The sequence below is a fragment of the Polypterus senegalus genome, chromosome 3 (genome assembly GCF_016835505.1).
Source record: "Polypterus senegalus isolate Bchr_013 chromosome 3, ASM1683550v1, whole genome shotgun sequence".
NCBI lineage: Eukaryota > Metazoa > Chordata > Cladistia > Polypteriformes > Polypteridae > Polypterus > Polypterus senegalus.
Genome location: NC_053156.1, coordinates 189,758,823 through 189,770,468, shown reverse-complemented (window position 1 = coordinate 189,770,468; position 11,646 = coordinate 189,758,823). Strand labels below are relative to the sequence as shown.

The 11,646-nt window shown below is 44.9% G+C and overlaps 1 long non-coding RNA gene across 2 annotated transcripts; it reads left to right on the top strand.

The window, feature by feature from the left end:
• The first annotated feature begins 556 nt into the window (after positions 1 to 556).
• LOC120526850 lies at positions 557 to 1,884 on the top strand. 2 transcript variants are annotated; one of them, XR_005633192.1, is made up of 3 exons: positions 557 to 605; positions 1,490 to 1,704; positions 1,805 to 1,884. It is a non-coding gene; the product is annotated as an uncharacterized LOC120526850 (long non-coding RNA). The 2 variants fall into 2 exon arrangements; XR_005633193.1 differs by lacking the exon at positions 557 to 605 and adding an exon at positions 954 to 982.
• The last annotated feature ends 9,762 nt before the right edge of the window (positions 1,885 to 11,646 follow it).

Genomic DNA, 11,646 nt, shown 5'->3' with positions numbered 1-11,646 from the left:
CTGTCACATCATATTGATCATGGAAGAGTTAGCCGGTTCAACATTACAAGGTCAAATGTCTGGGATGGAGCAGTCCGAGGCTTCAAGCGTGCAACATATTCAGAAACCTGTGATATGCTGGTCAGATTTACTGATGATGCTGGTGTTTTTGAGGATGGAATTGATACATGTGGTCCAAGATGAGAGTTTCTAACTCTACTAATGAACCATCTTAAAGACCGACCAATTTTTGATGGACGAACAGGACAACGTTACTTAGTCTGCAATGCAAATGTTATGTCTACATAGTGTTAAGATGTGTGACTTGTATGTTTCCAAAAGTAGTTGCTAAATACTGTATGTGTGGAACAGTAGAAATAACATTAAAAGCAAATTGAAATTGTAAATCACCCAAAATTCTAAAATATGAATGATTTTCATTCATAGCCATCAGGGAGGATGAGTACTTCTTGACAGGAAAGATGATTGTGGTATCAGTTGTGCATGGAGGCCCAGGTCCGCATTTCCTCTCAGAAGATCTTGTACTGTATCTTGCAGGCCAGCCTTCATTAAAAGCAACAGTGAATGATGTAACTAAAGAAGAAATAAAGAAAGCTTTGCGAGAGGTAGGAAAAGCATAATGCTATAGTAGGGCAGGGTTTATTTATTAGGTTCTGCAGTGCTTTGAGAAAATCATTAATTCCTTGATAACATACACAGAGTAATGCATTTATTGTTCTGTGATTGGACAAGATATAGAGTTAAACTAGATAAGTAATGGAACAGAAATTTATGAGAACTGTATATGTCCCTTTTTTTTTGTGTTTTAGATTGACCGTGCTGCTTCTGTCGAAGCTTTGCGAGAATGTACTTTAAAATATAGCACAATGTTACAGACAGCTGGTTGTCTGAGATATGTGGCTACTCTTGAAAAAAAGAGAACAATTGTACCAGACTATCTCCGATGGTATATTATCGACCGTAACTCATGTGTAATTGACAGGTACCATCATATCCTAGTCTTACAATTTTTGTAAGTTACATTGCCATGTTCAAAGCAAACATGTCAGTCTGCAATTCAGTTGTTAACAAGCAACTTACAACTACTACATTATTAGTGAAGGACAGTTCCAATATTTTTCAACATATATGATTTCAAAAAGGGTTTCTGGTGATGAGTCAGGGTCAAAAATATTTTAGTCGATTCCCGTCTCATTTCAACAGTAGTACATGGGGGCAGGCATGCTGTTCGAGTCTTCAAACCATCTAAAATAAGTGATCTAAAACCAGAAACTCAGAACGGCTTTAAAAACATACCCCATTGACTCATGTTTAAAGGGAAAATGCAAACGCAACACTAAGTTTCTCTAATATGACTCAATACAATAAAACACATTTTACCTTAGATGCTGAAAAATACTGGAGTAATGTTTTTAACATACTGTCCATACACATACACTATGTGATTAGCACTTTATAGCAGTGTAACAATGTATTTTGTACTTTTTAGATTTAAAAATGGTCTTTCAGCTCTTCAGTTTTTGACTGCACTGCAGCAGCATCCTTCTTTGATGATCCCTGTCCTGTGCCCCTCAGAAAAGAAGGTCACTGCCCTTGAACTTGAGAGACTTTTCAAACCTGACCTCAGTCCATCAGGGAGCAACAGGAGACTCGGAGAAGGACAAACATTAGGCTACTGGGCTGACTATCTCCTTGATTGTGAAGGTTTGCAAAATAGATTGCATAATTATTTATTTTACAAGTAGTTAAAAATAATACTTAACAATATGCCAAGATGTGCATGAACAATTCTGTTTCTTTACAGAAGGTCAGGCTGCTGTTTGCGTGGAAGATGTTTTCATGTTTGCAACTGGGCTAACTTCACTTCCCCCATCTGGATTGAAACCACTGCCGAGGATTGAGTTCCTGGATGATTCACCATTCCCAATGGCAAACATATTTTCAAACACAATGAAATTACCACTGCTGGATTCATACAATGTGTTTAAATCACATATGGATTTTGAAATTCAGAATTCACCAGGATTTGGCTGCTTTTAAATCAGGTGTGATTGGGTCCACTAGATGTGGATAAATCACTACAGCTAGAGAACTCATCCATCTGCACTGGTGGACACTCTTTAGCACTGTTATTATTTAATTTTGTAATATAACTCTGCTGCATTTTTTATATTTGAGATTTTGAAGAAACCATGTTTGGTTATTATTTATTTAAGTTACAACTGAAGATGTTTTAATGTGTTCTTGTTTATATTATGTTACATTTGGACTGTTTTATCAAATTCTGAGCTCTGAAAGAGAGATGTCCTGGTAATTAAGCCAAATCAAGAGTACTTAAAATTAAACATTTATTTTTGATACTTAAATAGTGTAATAAATATTTTATACTTTGCCTTACTTTTACTCCACTTTATTTAATTTCACACTTTATTTACAATAATGTAGGGCAGATGTGGAAGTTTTCCCAGTAAAAATTAAAATTCATGGAGAGCACAAGTTACTCTTCACATTCTTGAGACACTGTTTCATTAATGTGTACATTATTACATCTGTAGTACAAAGAATTATAATTGAGCAATTTCTTTAAGATGTATGTACAGTTCTGATGCAGACTCCCAGTTCTCTGGCTTCTGTAGGTAACTGTGCTCCATAACAAAGTCCATGTACTCCTGCATGTTCAGGTCACCACATGAATGCATTGGCTGATTTGATTCTGGGAAAGTATCCAGTTCTGTACATTCAATCCTAAATCCACAGTCTCTGGAGCCAAATCTAGATTGAGAAATGGATCGGCGTAATAACATTTATTTACATTTAAGAAATTTACATTTACAAAGAAAACAAAAAGTTACTGGGAGATGATAATTCATTACCTGTGTGGTAGTACAGTTCATTGGGCATTCCTCCGGGACATGACGCGGTTGTAGAAGGGCGAATCCGGTGACTGTTCCACAGAGTCATGCATTCATCCAGGTCCTTCTGTATGACATCCTTGAAGCAAAATCTTAGCAAGCACTGATATTCATTACTTCCATTAAAGTGTCCTTCATCTCTGAGGTCTGCAAATAACTCCATCCAGAACTGAGACCTATATGAATAACTGGGTTAAACTTTATATTAATTCTGCCATTTGCTTAGGCATACCAGTTTATTTACACTTGTAGATCAAGATAAAGAAAAAAATGGGACCAGTATTGGTGTGTGTTACTTTTAAAATGAACTTAGTCACATTCCTCATTACAGAAGGCAACGACTTTGAGAAAAGGGCAGTACTTATAGGAAATAAAACCGTACTAATCCTAATAATAAAAATAGTAATTATTATTATCATTTTTGAGCGGCTAAAGTAACATTAATATTTTCCTTCAACAAAATAAGTATCACATTAAGTTACTCACTACTTTAAAAATTAATTTGACTATGTAACACAGGGGTGCCCACACTTTTTTGGCTTGCGAGCTCCTTTTAAAATGACCAGGTCGAAATGATCTCCTACATTAAAAATTATATATATATATATATATATATAATTTTTATATATATATATATATATATATATATATATATATATATATATATATATATATATGAACTTGACCCAGGACACAGGCAGACAGACATCGTTATGCTCACCACACACTCGTTTATTATATACTATTTACAGATTGTCCCGCGCTCAACTCCCCAGTGCCTCTTGCACGATTCAATAGCTCTAGGCCTTACAACGCCTCTGTCTCTCTTTCCAGGCCTTACAATGCCTCTTTCTCTCTTTTCTCTGGCCGCCTCCAGTCCTCCCGCTAGCTCCGTCCTCTTCCACCCGACTTCCGCTCCAGACTGAAGGGAGGCGGCCCCTTATATAGTGCTCCCGGATGAGCACCAGGTGTTTCCGGCATCCACTCTTGGCCACGCCCCAGCGTGGCGGAAGTGCCGCTGTCCTCCCGGCAGCTCTCCGGTCGCCACAATAAGTCTTCCCCCCGGCACTTCCTGGTGTGGCGGAAGTGCGGGCTCCGGGATAATTAGGCACGGGCGCCGCCTGGCGGTGGCCACGGGTCCCTACAGGGCTGGGCTTCAAAGCCCTGTACCCGAGCCCCTGTCTAACCAGGACGGACGCCCCACTCGGTCTGGAGGAGGCACACGCCCTCCTCCGGTCCTCTAAGCGTCCGGCCGGGCTCCACCCGGCCGAGGGCCACACGGATGAACCGGCATCGGGCGCCGCCTGGCGGTAACCACGGGCCCCTACAGGGTAGGGCTTCCATGCCCTCGACCCGTGGCTCCCAATAGAACCAGGACGGACGCCCCCTCGCGGTCTGGAGGAGGCACAAGTCCTCCTCACGTCCTCCTGGCGTCCGGCGGGCTCCAGCCCGGCCGGGGCCACAGTGCCCACCGCTAGCGAGGACACGTGGGTCGAGCGGCACAACCGAAAGGGCAGCACGTCCCGGTGAGGGTCCTACTATGCCCCAGGGTCCAACACGGCCCCCTGGGACATCCGTCTTCGGCACCCCCGCCGGCGCAAACGCGCCCCTGTGGTCTGCGCCGCTCTCGCCCCCGCTGTTCCCCGCAGCTGGGACACTATTGGCCTCTCGGCGTGGGGCCCTCCGCGGGCGCCCGTTTCAGGAGGGCAGGTCCCTGGCGGCGTCGTCCTCAGCGCTCGTCGGGCTTGGGCCTGTGGAAAAAGGAAAAGAGGGCCAGAAGCACTGCCAGGACACTCACCCGAGTGCCCTGCGGTCTCCGTACCGCAGTGCTCCTGCCCCCCTCCGACAGCCCCTGACTTGCCTGCGAAGTCCTCCGTCGCAGGTTCCATGCCCGTCCGCCTGTTGTCCGCGGCACCGCTCGCAGGCGGCTCGCCCAGCCGCCCAGGGATCTCCTCTGCCCGCACAGAGGGCGGCCTTTTCCCGGCGCGCGCAGCGCAGCGTCCTCCCCTATCCGAGGAACCGGCATTCACCCCTCGGTTCCTCCCTCTCTTCTTGGACGCGTTGGCGGTCTGGGTCTGAGCATGGCAATAGCTCAAACCCAGCCCCGTCTGCGTCCCTGCAAGCGACGGAAACAGCCGCGGGCTTGGGCGCAGGGCGCTAGGACCCGGGGCACTTTGCAGCCCTGATCCTACCAGCCCCTGCGTGTACGACCTCCTCGCCTCGCCAGCCATCTGCACCACGCGTCCGCTGTTGGGAAGTTGCCTACTTGGAGCGGTCTTCCGTAAACGGTCACGGCCATGTTCGGCGAACCCCCTACTTGCTTTACGGGGACGGCAACACTCACCTCCCCCGCAGTGCTCCGCCGGCCTCCGGTTCCAGCGCCGCGCCGATCCTCCGTCTCACCCGGCGTCTCTCCCGGCGCGACCGCCTTCCCCATCAGCTCCTCCAACTGAGCGGCGATAGCACTCCGCATCTGCATCATAGACGACTCGGCGGGCGAGGATTCCCCGACAGCGCCGAGCGCTGGTGGGAACAAAGAGACAGGCGCCGGTGAGCTTACCTGTCGATCAGCTGCACTCGGCGCCTGCCTCCTGTGGGCCACTCCTCCTGGCCCAATCGGGTCTCTTCTCCGCCGGGACTGGCATTCCTTGGACCGCCTCTATCCAATCATCGGCGGTACGCAAGACACACCGGCCAATCCCGTGCCTGTCACGGGCGGGACCACCGGCCCGCGGCCATCTTGTCTCCCCTGCGCTGGGTACGGAGGCGTGCCTCCTCACCGCGTTGTAGCTGCGGCGATTCCTCGAGCCGCAGCGGCTCCGATTCCGCAGCCTCCTTTGCTGCCTCCGTAGCCGCACTGCCGACAGCCCGTGGCCCGGCGCGCTCCTGCCACGGACGCGGATCCGGTCTGTCCCTCCCTGTGGAAAACAAGGTATGACGGGGATATCCATGCCGCGGTCCGGCGGTTTCCGGAGCAAAACGCACCCGCGGGGTTTTGCACGGGCCACACCTGTAACAAGTGTGTGGAGTCCCCTGCTGTGCCGGGTCATTCACAAAATATTTATCGTTATGGGGCCCCCGTCTTGCACCAGACGGTTGGCCCCGTTAGCGCCATTGTGAACTTGACCCAGGACACAGGCAGACAGACATCGTTATGCTCACCACACACTCGTTTATTATATACTATTTACAGATTGTCCAGCTCAACTCCCCAGTGCCTCTTGCACCGATTCAATAGCTCTAGGCCTTACAACGCCTCTGTCTCTCTTTCCAGGCCTTACAATGCCTCTTTCTCTCTTTTCTCTGGCCGCCTCCAGTCCTCCCGCTAGCTCCGTCCTCTTCCACCCGACTTCCGCTCCAGACTGAAGGGAGGCGCCCTTATATAGTGCTCCCGGATGAGCACCAGGTGTTTCCGGCATCCACTCTTGGCCACGCCCCAGCGTGGCGGAAGTGCCGGCTGTCCTCCCGGCAGCTCTCCGGTCGCCACAATAAGTCTTCCCCCCGGCACTTCCTGGTGTGGCGGAAGTGCCGGGCTCCCGGGATAATTAGGCACCGGGCGCCGCCTGGCGGTGGCCACGGGTCCCTACAGGGCTGGGCTTCAAAGCCCTGTACCCGAGGCCCCCTGTCTAACCAGGACGGACGCCCCCACTCGGTCTGGAGGAGGCACACGCCCTCCTCCGGTCCTCTAAGCGTCCGGCGGGCTCCACCCCGGCCGAGGCCACACAGGATGAACCGGCATCGGCGCCGCCTGGCGGTAACCACGGGCCCCTACAGGGTAGGGCTTCCATGCCCTCGACCCGTGGCTCCCAATAGAACCAGGACGGACGCCCCCTCGCGGTCTGGAGGAGGCACAAGTCCTCCTCACGTCCTCCTGGGCGTCCCGGCCGGGCTCCAGCCCCGGCCGGGGGCCACAATATATATATAGTATACGTTATACATAAAATATATGTTGTTGTACCTTACATAACTGAATAACCTTTATGGCATAAAAACATTTTAATACATTTATGGTCACTACAGTATTTGGATGTAATAATCTTTATGTGGGAAATGGCTGACTCGCATAAATAAGTAGAGCCGAATAATGCAGTCAAGGAGGTAGCTCTTGGAAGGGCTTCTTATGCTTAATGATCGAGTGACTCACCCGGAACAATACTTCAGTAATGCTGCCTTTGCTTTTGAATTCGGCTGAGTGAAAAATGACAGCTGTCCGATTAACTGCGATTTTAGTTCCCTCTCCTTTTTCTCAGATAGCTTTTCGGAAGGAAGTCAGTTTTCGTAGTTTTTATGAACAGTTCGAATTTGCCTTTCCACATTTTCCTTCTTTGGAATAGCAATGATAGATTGACAGATGAGACAAACGCACTTCGATTGGGACATTGTGAGAAAAAAAATCCTTTTCCAATTCCACATCCAGCCCATACCCTCCCCAAACATTTTTTTTTTAAATGCCTTCTTTAGTCGATATAAATTGGAAGGCTAACTAGATCACAGCCGGAGCTTTGCAGTAGCTCGTGCGTTTGATCGTGCGTGCGGGATGACCAGTGTGTTAGAAGAAAAGAGATCTCAGACTGGCCACCCTGTATGTCAATCAAGTGGCAAATGCCATAGGAAGGATATATGATAGACTAACGTTTACAAAAAAAATTTTTTTGAATGCAACGCTTTATACCTGCACTACCTTTGCAATCTACTGGTCGATCGCGATCGACATCTTGGGCACCCCTAATGCAGCGTAACTTTAAAAGTTGCCCCAACACTACAGAGGACAGTAAGTGGCCAGGGATCCTAAATAACGCATTCAGGAGATGCGTTTAAAAAGTTAAATCACCACAAATTTTTAACGCATTTATGGTGATTGATCAGCAGCCTTAACGTAACTTAATATTTTGTTTTTCCTTAACATGCATCACAGTTGTAAAATGTGTAGGCTAACAGTAATGATGAAGAGCGATACTTCATTTAGGTCACGTACCTTCCCTTTCAGAATATAGACCACCACGACTCAATACGTTGATTGTTTGTGGATGAGCCATACATGTGGCTAGACATTCCCGAGTAGTAGTCGGCATGCTGGTGACGTAGGGTACATTGAATTGCAGCCATAATGCTATTCTCCGTGCCGCAATCTGTCCTCAGTCTCATGGGCACAACACCAAGGCGTCGCACACAAGTTAGGAAACTGTGAGCGATCACTGATGGATTGTTGCTTGTTGGTCCACTTACAAGCCACAATACTTTACATGAAAATCCATCAATGCATCCAGAAATAGCAAATCCGAATGACTTTAGTTTGTCGTAACCATCAGCATGCCACATATAATTCGGCCCCATCGAGTGGTTGGTTCTTCTTATACACCTTCTGCGTGCTTGCCTCTCGCATCCTCGAGGATTTAGCTCCCGGAGTAAAACCATAACATCATCTGTCTTTACTCGCAAATTGTACTTTTGCCTGAGTACTTGCCACATCGTTCGGTAGCCAAAAAGTTGTCCAGGTCCACGAAGCTTCAACCTGATGGCATTCCTGGCAGCGTTTGTGGAGGAATACTCCTTTCTACGATATAGCCCGGCTTCTCTAAGTTTAGTTTTAAGACACCGCAAGCTAATGTTTACACCATGTAAAAAGGAACTTCATGTCAGCGATTACATTGTAGGAGTGACCTTCATTGGCATAGCCTATACAACAACGTTTCACATCTTCCATCTGGAGAGCCTCTTTTAGAAAGTCTAAACATTTCCCACAAAAATAACAAAAGCGAGCCAGCTGGCTAAAATGGTTACCACAAAATGGACAAAACATCGTCACCTGGCTGTGCTTAATCGCTACAAACTCTATTAATTTTCCCCTCGCAAAACAGTTTGAATGACACAAAAGGTCTGCAACAAGCACTTCCTGTATATTGTACCTACCCTTTCCGTTTGATTTGCTGCTTGTAAATTTGTTTCGGGGCACTTTTAAAGTTGTTTGCCGCTTGTAAATTTGTTTCGAGCCACTTGTAAAGTTGTTTTCTGCTTGTAAATTTGTCTCGGGAGTTGTAAATTGTTCTCACTATTGTAAAATTGTTTTCTGAAATGTTAATTTGAATTTCCTTTGTAAATTTGTCTTAATGGTTACAAATTTGTTTTGTGAAATGTAAATTTGTTTTGCCCTTTTCGGCCACCGTAGTATTCTGTCCTGGCATGACGAAGATCTTACAGGGTGTTTGATCCTCTTGCAATGATACTGGTAACATAATTACATCCTATACATCCTACAGGTATTTACTTCTACTTTTTGTTTATGTTTTAATTCCAATTATATAGGTATATGTACAGTATGCATATGTACTTTTTTTTTAAGGAGGCTGTTTAACATCATACCCTTGGTTAATTGTATTAGGGCTAACTATGCTTACCTAGGGCTACTGATTAACGTCATTCCCTGGGTTTACTCTTTCAAGCCGACTCAAGACTGAATTTTATGCTTATAGTATTTGGACTGAATTTCAATCCTTGTACAGTACCCTGCTACTGGGGACCTTGTTTTGTTTTGGACGTACTCTGTCTCTAGGTATGTCAGAGGACTGGGACTTTGTGAAGTGTGGTTTAGCCTCATGTGGGGGTGTGTGGGGACTGGGGAGGAGAGAAAGAAAGTAAGCTATTTCCAATCTATCCTTTTAATACTTAAAATTATGTGTCAACATAACATTAGGCTTCATGGCAATAACTCAAGGGAAAATTGGAAATTAAGGTCAAAGCTGTCTTATCTTATGTTAAGACTACAAAATGATAACAAAAGTTCAGAAGCAATGTCTCCATTACCAAACAGTTAACTTTGTGAGCTGAAATGTTGAAGGGATGAATCACGAATTAAAGAGAAAGAAAGTATTCTCTTACCTAACAGATCTAAATGCTAAAATAGTATTTTTACAGGAGACCCACATATTAAGCAAGGATCAGTTTTGGCTGCACAGAGACTGGACTGGCCATATATTCCATTCCAGCTTTACAAAGAAAACTAGAAGTATGGGAATTCGCATACATAGAACAATCTCATTTGTAGTATCAGATGTATTATCTGATCCTAAAGGGAGATACGTGATTGTCATGGGTAATTTATTTAACTGTAAAGTGATTTTGATAAATATCTATGCACCTAATGTAGATAATAAGGACTTCATCCAAAACCTATTTGCATCCATTCCCAATGTGAGCACTCATAAAATTATAATGGCTGGGTACTTTAACACTAGAATTACCAGAGCCTATGAAAAAACTTGTAGATCCGTTCAACTTTAAAACGCTTCGCACTTCTCCGTCAGCATCTTTTGTCCTTTAAATGTGTTGATAAGCAGCAAACAGTAAGCAGCCTGCTATCACATCCCCCACCCCGCACAGTTTTCTTAGCTCATGTCTGTTTACCTGTGTGTCAGTTGCTTAGAGTTGTATAGAGTGAGAAGTCAAGCAAAATGACACCTTTTATAAATACTATATCATTATTTGGAACACTTGCATTTCATGTGTGTTCCATGTCTACAACGATCTATGTAAACACATCATTAAAACAGAAACGTTTTTCATGTTTTAGTAATAATTGACAAAATGTAGACATTAAGTGTATAATGTGTGAAGCCTGAAGTCCAAATATCAATGAAATACTTTCACAAAACTTACAAATATAACAGAACAAATGTGCTTCCATTCAAAAATATAACTGCAGAAAAACAACTCGAGTTAGGGTGCGACATTGACACACAGTTATTACGACAGCTTTGGTGGCGCAACGGTATCAACTGTTGACTGGTAATCAAAGCTTCACGGGTTCGATCCCGGACAAGTGAGCTGCTTGTATTCTTACTATTTTAGAATAAAAACATACATTTGATTCCAGTCTGTAACAGCCGGTGTAATTTATGATACTTGTAAAGGTTAGCTTTGGTTTTTTTATTTTTTCAGTTTTATTCTCTCAGCCGAGTTTACGATCCCAACTCCACCTGCATTTGACACTGCCATTTTCACAAAGACGCGCTGTAACAGAGGTAAACTCAAATCATGACAACGGTTCTACATCAGATCAAAAATGCACTTTTGTCATCACTGTACTTTGTATATGTACATGGGAAGCTCTGCACTATACTTGTGACTGTAGTAAGTAAGTAAATAAATAAAGGTAAATGGGTAAATAACATTTGATCTGGCTTTTATGTAAGTAACATATAAATGTTAATGTTTTGGACACATGCACCATCCTTTGTATGTAAAAGCCACATCAAACTCGACATTCTCTGATCTGGAGGGATAAAAGCTGACACACAAATGCTGGTGAATCTGCCTTCTTCGTATCTCACCATCACTTTATTAAAAAAGAAAGAGACAAATATATGGGACATTGGGTATAAAATTAATCAGAAAACATCATAGCACTAATGCAATATTATTTGAAAATGAACAGCGTCAGATCAGGTGTGAATTTACACTGGTGCTGTTACTTAGAGTCAGATCAGGAGAGGCGGGGGGTTGTTAGAGTGTGATCGTCATTGAGAGAATAAAACTGGAGCTTATTCAGTGCAGCTACCCAGTTTTATTCTCTGATTCACGTTCAAGCTTCCAGACACACACCCCCCCTTCCGATCTGACGCCATTTTCAAATAAAGACGTGGTACAAACTTGTTTTGATACCCCCCCTTTATTTGAAAACCGTGTCAGATCTTGTGCTTGAACGAGACTGGGAAAACTGTGGACGTGGATGTGAGTG